This window comes from Cyanistes caeruleus, chromosome 10 (genome assembly GCF_971803275.1).
Source record: "Cyanistes caeruleus chromosome 10, bCyaCae1.hap1.1, whole genome shotgun sequence".
Classification (NCBI taxonomy): Eukaryota; Metazoa; Chordata; class Aves; order Passeriformes; family Paridae; genus Cyanistes; species Cyanistes caeruleus.
The window spans coordinates 1,100,919-1,109,642 of NC_141710.1; the positions used below are offsets into that span (position 1 = coordinate 1,100,919).

Sequence of the window (8,724 nt, forward strand, 5' to 3'; positions counted from 1 at the left end):
GAACAAATTACTCTCAAACATAACAGAACTCAGATGTGTCATCATTCTCCCAATTAATTCTTACCAAAATCTAGGCATGTTAAAAACTGGGACAGCTTAGAATTACTGCTATTTATTCCCAATTTCCCAATTATTTTTCCCAATTAAATAATGCCATTTAACTTTGGGGAGAGAATCTCAGCTGTGAGAGGTCCCTTCCACGTCTGTGTGAAACTCCTCAGTGATGAGAAGTGATGACAAAGCCGTGCTGGTACCACACCTTGTGTCACATTGCTTCAGCAGGTGTGAGTCAGCTTGTTCCAACACTGTTTAATTGGCATGTTTCTCACTAATGAATTGTTTCTGGAAGCAGCTGGAGGGAAAGGAAAGGAGGGAAAAGTGGGAAAGGAGGAAAGGAGTCTTTCTTTCCATTCTTTCCCTGTACCCTCTTGGCTCCTCACTGAAAGGCTCGTCTCATTTGCCTCTCTCAAGAGTGGCTGAATGTTTTCATGAGAGGCCCTTCCATGTTTCTGCCAGGACAGAGATTCCACTCCTGATAGATGCCAGGAGATCCCAGCTGGACAGTACTTCCCACTGGGCATGCCCTTTTTAATTTTCATGGACCAACTTTTGTCTTTGGCACAACTTGGGTCACTCACAGCTGTGACTGTTGCAGCTGATACTCTTCAAAAGAGTTAAACCAAGATATTCTGTGATGATGAAGGGATGAAAGAACTGCTTCCCAATAAAAGCTGCTGAGCTAATATCCCAGAGGGATTATTGAGTGGGACACTGCTGGTGAGTGGTTTCAGGGTTTATTCCTTTCTTTTTAACTCTAGATGAAATTCCTCTAATTCCCTCTTCCCCCCACAGCCCCAGCTGAATAAGTTTGGTTTTGTGTTCTGCTCTGTGCTGATCCTATTACCAAGTTGTGACTGTTGTATTTATTTGTTAATATTTTTATGGAATTGTTCTATTAATCATTGTCCTCTGGCTATGGATTTGTCTGTTAAAGCCCATCAGCACTATTTCTATACAATCTCCTTCTGACAAAACACAGCCCTCTGCAGATGGGAACATGCTTTAAATTCCTGTTGTTTTTTTTCTTGTAGAGGTAACTAAGCAGTTTGCTGTGAGCCTCAGGGAGCGGCTGAGCAGAAGATGAGGTCTCTAACCCTTCCCATGATGTTCTGTGCAGCAGAGACTGCCAGAGCAGAGTGAGCCAGTGCCAAGCCACGGTATCGGGGGTGATTTTCAGACCCAGGCAGGTGTCAGTGCCCTCTCCATCAAAGCATCACTGTGTGTTTGAGCCCCCATCCCACAGGGTGTCACCCTCCTGCACCTGTGGCACCCCATTTCTGTCAGAAGCCTTGGCCCCTGGAGCAGACCTCCAGCAGAGGTTTTTCCATCCATCTAAATACACACTTGTATTTCACAGTGTTCAGGCAGCAGGGCTGATTTTCAGGAGATACTTCAGAAGAGAAAATAATGCAAAAGAAGAGAGCTCAATTGTTCCCTGCTGTCACCCCTTTAATTCCTCATTTGCCCAGGGCAATGATTGTAAGAGTTCCCTTCTTCATGGGGAGAATGAGCCAGTTTGGGGGGATTAGGAACATTATATTGGAATGTATCCCTGAAGGCAGTAACAACCTAACAAGCTACAAACTGAAATAATAGGAAAGTGTTGGATTTCTGTTTGCAATGGAGACAGTTTCACTGTCTGTCATATTTTCCTAAAATTAGTTTTTTCAGTCATCTTAAAAAAAAGAGAAAAGTATATTCCAAAGTACACATGGAATTGGGGCATGGATGGAAATTCACAAACTGCACGCTGTGGGATCATTTTAGAAAATTCACATTCCCTGATGCAGTCTGAGGGTGGGGGAGGGAGAAATGACATTTCCATTGCATTGTCTTTTCTAAGATAATTATTCAACATGCTTTCCCAGGAGAACATCCAGCCCATTAGAACTGAGAAGCTGTTACAATAATACATGTACTTCCAGGAACTGATCCCAAAGCAGCCCCAATCCTGCTCAGTAAATGTACTTCCAATAAAATAGGTCTATTAGGTCTATTTCCAAAAATCAATCCTGCCCCTCAGGAGGATTACACACTAATGAATAACACAGCAGAAAGGAAAATCTGGTTTGATATTGTATGTGGCATTACAATTTACTAACTTGGGCAGGCCTTAATTTTGGACCACATCTGGTTACTTCTGCTCTGATGCTCATTGGAGGTGTTTTTGGTTGGGTTTTTTGTTTGTTTTGTCATTTTGCTCTGGTTTGTACTGGGAGTAATGTAGCTAAAGGGGGCTTAGAGTTATTCCCTCTGCTCAAGGAAGAGATTTGTTAATGTCAGTGTGTGAAATTTGGCCAGCACACTTCTCAGCTGAGGAATGAAGTTGAAAGAGGGGCAGAGCACCCCCAGAGTGTTCAGTCCCAGGGAAAGGCTGTAGGGAAGGTGAGACTTTGTGCATTGCATTTCCTTCTCTTTCTGAGCCCTGCTTTATTTATCCAAAACAGTTTCCTGTGATTCACTTCTCTTATGTGATTTGCCTTGATACTTTGGATTACTGGGCACCTATATTTAAATTCATCATGGAATATTTAGAATGTACTTTGCAAAGTACCATCCTTCCAAAGGACCTGCACCACTTATCACTGCCACAAAGACCATTCATATAGATTATATGCTAACACTAATGAGTTTTGATGTAAGCATTTGTCAGAGAATGCCTGCCAAGGCCCTAAAATTGCCAATTTCTCTGTTTTCATCAATTAAAGCAGATTACTGTTTTCAGCATTAAAAGCAGTATAGGAATAAGCAGTTACTTTTTCCATCTGGAAAAGCAAACTGATTTCAAATTTCCCTCTGCTCACAGTGATGGCCAGCATGGGCAGGCTTCAGTGCAGTTACTTTTGTACCAATCTGCCAGGCTGTATCCTCAGGACACTGGTAGTAAATTGTCCAGAGAATTATGGGTGAGATTATGTAAGAGACTTCTAAAAGTCACATGTGGATCTTTCAGCCAGCAGAAATGAGGAAAATAGAATGATATAAAAGTGATATCCTAATATGAGCTTGTTCTGTGTCTCCAGTGCCTCTAGACCGCCCTGGGGATCTGTTCTGTCATGGCTGCATGGCAATAGCCACTGTGAATTCTCATATCTGAGTATAACCCTGATACATTCATGGTTTGGAGCCTAGAAACAGACCTAGCTCTGTCTTCCCCCAAGGTCATGCCACTGGTACAGCAGTTTCATGAAGCAGCTAGGCTGGACATAGGCATTGCACATAAAATACTGAAGAAAACTTAATACTGGCTATTTCAGAGTTTGCAAAATGAGGAGATGTATGCAGCATTGTGAGATGAGAGTTTTCTTTTTAAATCTTTGCTTGTTTGAACTGCTGCTGCAGGAGGTTTATTTTCTCTGGAAACTATACAACTGCCTACTCAGGAGGCTTTAGGAGCTGTATACTCATTTCTTCTAGATCTCAGATTCTTACTGAGTTTTGGCATGGTGGATTTTCCTGACTGCCCTGTATGTGTAGCATTAGATGTCAGAGTGACCTTTCTGAAGTGCAGAGCTTGTTCAACATTCTCTGGATTCACTGGTAGTCCTTGCTGGATATTCATGTTGTATGTAGGTTATCTGAAATAGCTAATTGAATATACTTTATTTTAAAAACCCTCTATTCCAAACATATTTGCATTTGCTCAGCCAAATATCTATGTTTTTAGTATTCCCTTGCCATGAATCTCTCTGATGTACGTTTGATGGTTGTTATGTTATTCATGTCAAGTATTAATGCTGTAAATGTTGTGCAGTTCTCTCTTCAGGTCTTCAGGAACCAAAATAGGTGTCTGAAAGGTTAAGGAGATGTTTTCCCCAAAAGCTTCTAAAACTTTGTCAATTTTGTCCATGTTTTGCTTAAAATTTAAAGTCATCAAAGCATCATGCACTGCAGGACAGCTGTGACAGCTCCATTCACACTGTGCAGCTGTGGATTGCTCTTTCTCTGCACCTTTCCTTTTACCACACCACCTTTGCCCCTAAGTGCTCATCCCTTTGGAAATGGTTTCCTTTGATGGCCACTGCTGCAGACATCCTCTGAATTGTGTTAGAGCATCAGTCCATTCCAGCACCCAGAGCTAATGCTGTTGTAATTGCAGTGTTCTCCTAACAGCAGAGCTGTTATTAAATGCAGTCCCAGCAAAAGGAAAGGTGTGACTGCTTGCTTGAGGCAAGAGCTGTCCTCCCTTCAGCAAGAGGCATGGCAAAACCATTGATGTTGATGTCAGCTACTCATCTTCCATGTGGCAGCCTCGGCCTCCTGCTTTGGCAGATGTCAGCTTTTAACCCCATGGTTTTGTTTTGCAGAGTCCTGCTGTCATCTCAGCCTTTTCCTAGGCTGTCTCTAGCTCAGTGTAGCTGGGGAAGTTCCCAGAGAGTTTGCCTGGTTGACAGGACAGAAGTTGAGCTTGGAGTCAAGATGCAAACATTCACTTCAGTCGCAACTGTAGAAAAGACAACAATTATAGCTATACAATGTTGGATGACAATGGTATTTTTTAATGTAAACAAGCCAGGGTAACTATAGATTTTTATTGTATCTGTAATGCTCTGATCAAAGAAGCATGTTTTTTAAACTGTTTTTACATTAATTTCCTAGTTAACTATCCAGTTTATTAAATGAAATATTTTCCTATTTGTCCAGGGATTTGATTTTTAGAGCAAAGTTTTATAAAGAGACAAGTGTAGGTGTGTGGGCAGAATCATGCCTTTTCCGAAAATTGAGGTGTGGCATTAAGACAGACAAAACTTCATCTTCCCCACAATCTCTGTGGTTGTTAAGCAGTGGCCATATAAAGGATTTTATCCATGTGGACTCAGAAGGAGCAGAAATAGGAAGGAAGGAAGGCCAGGTGCTTCACAAACTAAAACATGTGGACATGTTCAGCCTCCCAGACACCAAACAGGCACCAGCAGGGAAGCCTGCTTTCAAATTCAGTTTGACAAAGTAAATTGAGCAATTTTTCTGCTTGAAGTTGTTTTCCTGGCAATCAGAAGAATTTTCTGGTCATTTCCAGGTTACCATTTACAGGGAGTACAAAAACTGATCTGCAGGGCTTCTACTTCAGTACCAGAGCAGTGCACTGAAATAGGCTGAGGCTGTTTTCTGTAGATTGGAGTGATGGCAGCTGGCCTGAATCTTGGAGCAACAACAGAGGTTTGCTTCAGAAACACAAAACTTTTAGCACCAAAGCTCAGGGAAGTTTTCCTTTGCTGCTTGTGGTCTGCATGTCCCAAAGGCTTCATACCCTCCTGTCCTGTAACCCTTGTGTTTTGGAACTAAATGTGATTTTTTGACCTCTTAATGTTTTGCTCTTCTGAGCTACTGGCTGCTTTTAAAAGGACTTGGTAGAGAGTTAATTGGATTTGTGAATGAGAATAATTCATAAATCTAAATGAGGAAATGCAGTCTCTGAGAACAGAACAAATGAGTTTGTCATGTTTAAAGGCTAAGGGGTAGCCTAACAGAAACTTGAATGAGTTTGTCTAAAAAACAAACAAAAAAAAAAGAATAAATTGTTTGCAGTGTTTATTGGATGTGGAATGAAGTTAAAGGAATTGGAAGGTCATGGTTAAGCAGTGATTAATGTGGACTCAGAATCAGCAGGTGCTCCTGAGGACAGGCTAGCTGTGCTGTTCAGGGGTGCTGGGACATGGCTGAACCTCTGATGCAGAGCAACAGGCAGCATATGATGCTCCTTCAGCTGAATTTCCTCTTGTTTCCTGCTGTGCTTGATTGATTTGAAAGTCATGAATAGCTGTAATATTCTGGCATACAAACACAGAGGAAAATGTATGGAAGGTGAATGGATATGTCCTCTGAAGAGGTGGAGAATTTCTAGAGCCACAAATATTTAAGGAAAGCAGCTAGGAGAAGCAGGGGAAAAATGTTCAAGGAGGTTTTCCACTCTAGGAAGCTAGAACAAAACCACCTCCTCCAAGATAAACTTCAGTGAACTGGAAATTCTGATGCACTCTACTTTTTATTCATTTTACTCTTCCTTCTATTAATTTTATTTAAATACATATAAACATGTTAGAAATTGCTGCCTATGAGTAACCTATTCTAGTCACTGTTGGGCTGCACTGAACGTTTATTTTAATATATAAGGAGGAAAGTTTAGTATTTTAGTAATAAAAGTAGTAGTAGTATTTAGTAATATAAGTATTTTTCAGTGTAGGGAAAGGAGTGATGTGTTAAAAGCCCAAGACTCATTACAGGTAAAAAACTGAGTCTGAGCAGTGGGAGGACTCAACAGTGCTGGAGATCCAGTCTTAGCCATGAGTGTTTAGCTTCTTGAGAGGCTGTGCAGCTGTTTTGGGAGCTCATCTACAAAAACTATCATTATCTGGAGAGAGAGATGGAGGCAGCAAGCTCCAGCAGAAAACTGGAACTCTGAAACTGGAACACTACACCAGTAAGGTGAGAACTGTTCACTCCTCCAAGTGTGCAAAGGACAATCCAGGTAGCTTGTTCTAATCACACAGGAGCCTCCCCAGAAGGAACTGGTGCACCTGGATAGTCCTGAGCATGAGCTCTGCACTGTTACCCTTCTGTAGGAAGAGAAAGAAAAAACCAAAAACCTGTAGCTTTGCTGAGGGAGCTAACATTTAAATATTAGACCTCTTTCCCTTCCCCCTGTGTGTATACATATCTGTTCTTTTGTCCATTTGCTCTTTAAAGGAGGCATTTCTTTTTGCCCCTGGAGTTTGCTGCAGGAATATTTCTTTCTTTTCTGCTCCTTGAAGTGTGTATGCATGGCAGAAAGCAAGTTAATAGCCAGAAACTATAAAATTCACACCTGAATGGCAATTCAATTGCACTTGGGGAAGAAAAATTGTTCCTGCTGACTCTGATTCTGTTCTTGTTAGTAATTCAGCAACTTCAGTTTTTATCTCTTGATATTGCCTGAACGAACATTATAATTTCTTTTCCTCCAAACTCTGTAAATGATGAACTGCAATACAATAAACTCTGGCTGTGTCAAAAGAAAAATTAGCACTCTTTATTTTTTTTTTCTGCATAGTCTAATAATATCAGTTACTAAGCTGAACAGCTGTCAAATACACCCTAAGTCTTTCAAACTAAAAAAACCCTTAATGTTCTCTGAAAATGCTTTTAAAGAAAAAGGGTTCCTACATTTTTAAGCTTTAACATCTATGAGGATTCTGCAGAAAAAATGGGCTAAAAACAGATTTCCAATTTTTTCTAGACAAGTGATTTTTCTGGACACCTTTATTTCAGCACTTGGCCAGGCAGAGGGGAGACACTGCTTAGTACTTCTGTGCCATCATTTGGGCCATAATGGAATCTACAAAACACAACTGCCACAGTTCTCCAGCCTCCAACCTTCAGTTGGACTTAAATTTGCTTTGCAGTAAGGATGTATTGCACATATTCCAACTGTAGCTTAAAGGTGGTTTTTTTTTTTTTTGCTTTGGGAGCTTCTGCTCCATCCCTGTAAGGACTTGCCCACATGTTTTTTTTAATGGAAGCTCATCTGTGGACATGGATTGAAGCTGGTAAGGTGGAGGTATGTGTGCAAGATTTGTTTCTGAATGGCTGAGTGGCTTCTGAAAACTTGTTGGACGTATTTCATAAGGCTGTGTAATAAATCCTATTTTAACTGCACCATTATTTTTGTAGTTTCAATATGTATCTGGTTTCTTGGAGAACAAAGAGGTAATAAAATGTAAGAAAGCATTTTGAACAGTTTTCATAGTTTAGCAAATTACCAACTATGCAGCCAAAATTACCTTATTCTTTCATTATATGACTTTTAATTAACTTAGTCAATGAAATTCATATCTCAAACAATTGATCTTGGAAAGAAAGACAATTGAATGAATGCCAGAGTAACCTGAGGCCATTTTTCATGTAGAGAATCTATTCTAATTTCTGTCCAACAGGTCTGGATCTACCAGAGATCTTTTTCGTGGATCTGCCAGGGCTCAGACCTGCTCCCACAGAGGCAGGATCCACTTCCCAGGACAGGAATTCCCTTGGGAGCTGATCCCTCACCTTTCCTACAGCAATGACCAGGGTGTGGCCTGGGCTCCTCAGTTACAGACCCTTCAAGCTGTGCATCTTTGCTATGCATTTACTCTCCCTCAGGACAGAAGTATCAGCCTAGGAATAAAAATTGCTCTGCTTGTATTCTGATTTTAAAGGAGCTGCTTTTCTGGGTCTGGGGGTCTTGGACTTGCCCCCCATACTGACCCTCACGGCTGGCTTGGGCAGTCTCTCACCTTGCTCTGAAATTTCCATTTCTTTCTGATTGCTGTCTTTTCTTCTATCTCCAGGTCTTTCCAAATTGTGCTACACTCTATCCTTCTCCTGTTGTTTTATTTTATGAATACAAATATGACTTAACTCAGACTAGAATCAAGAAGTACCAGGTATAAAAGTCTGAAGGACTGAAAGATTTGATTTTAGTTTCTATCCAAAAATCTTCAGAAGAATTTTGGATGCTGGGTTTTGCTAAGTGCTTAAAGAAGAAACTGTCTAAAATGGTCTCTATAAGAAGGTGGCTACACTGCTTGGAAGAATATCCTGTCCCACAACTACTGGAGGCTGTCCTCAAGCTGGGGTTGCAAGGACCCCACTGATGCAGATGCTCTCACCAGTCAGAGGTGGGTGACACAGCACTGAGTGTCACAGCAG

The 8,724-nt window shown here is 41.1% G+C and overlaps 1 long non-coding RNA gene across 1 annotated transcript; it reads left to right on the forward strand.

Annotated features, from left to right (window-relative positions):
- The first annotated feature begins 335 nt into the window (after window positions 1-335).
- Window positions 336-7,056, forward strand: LOC147651177 (uncharacterized). The gene is made up of 2 exons (XR_015274440.1): window positions 336-777; window positions 1,092-7,056. It is a non-coding gene; the product is annotated as an uncharacterized LOC147651177 (long non-coding RNA).
- Window positions 7,057-8,724: the final 1,668 nt, after the last annotated feature.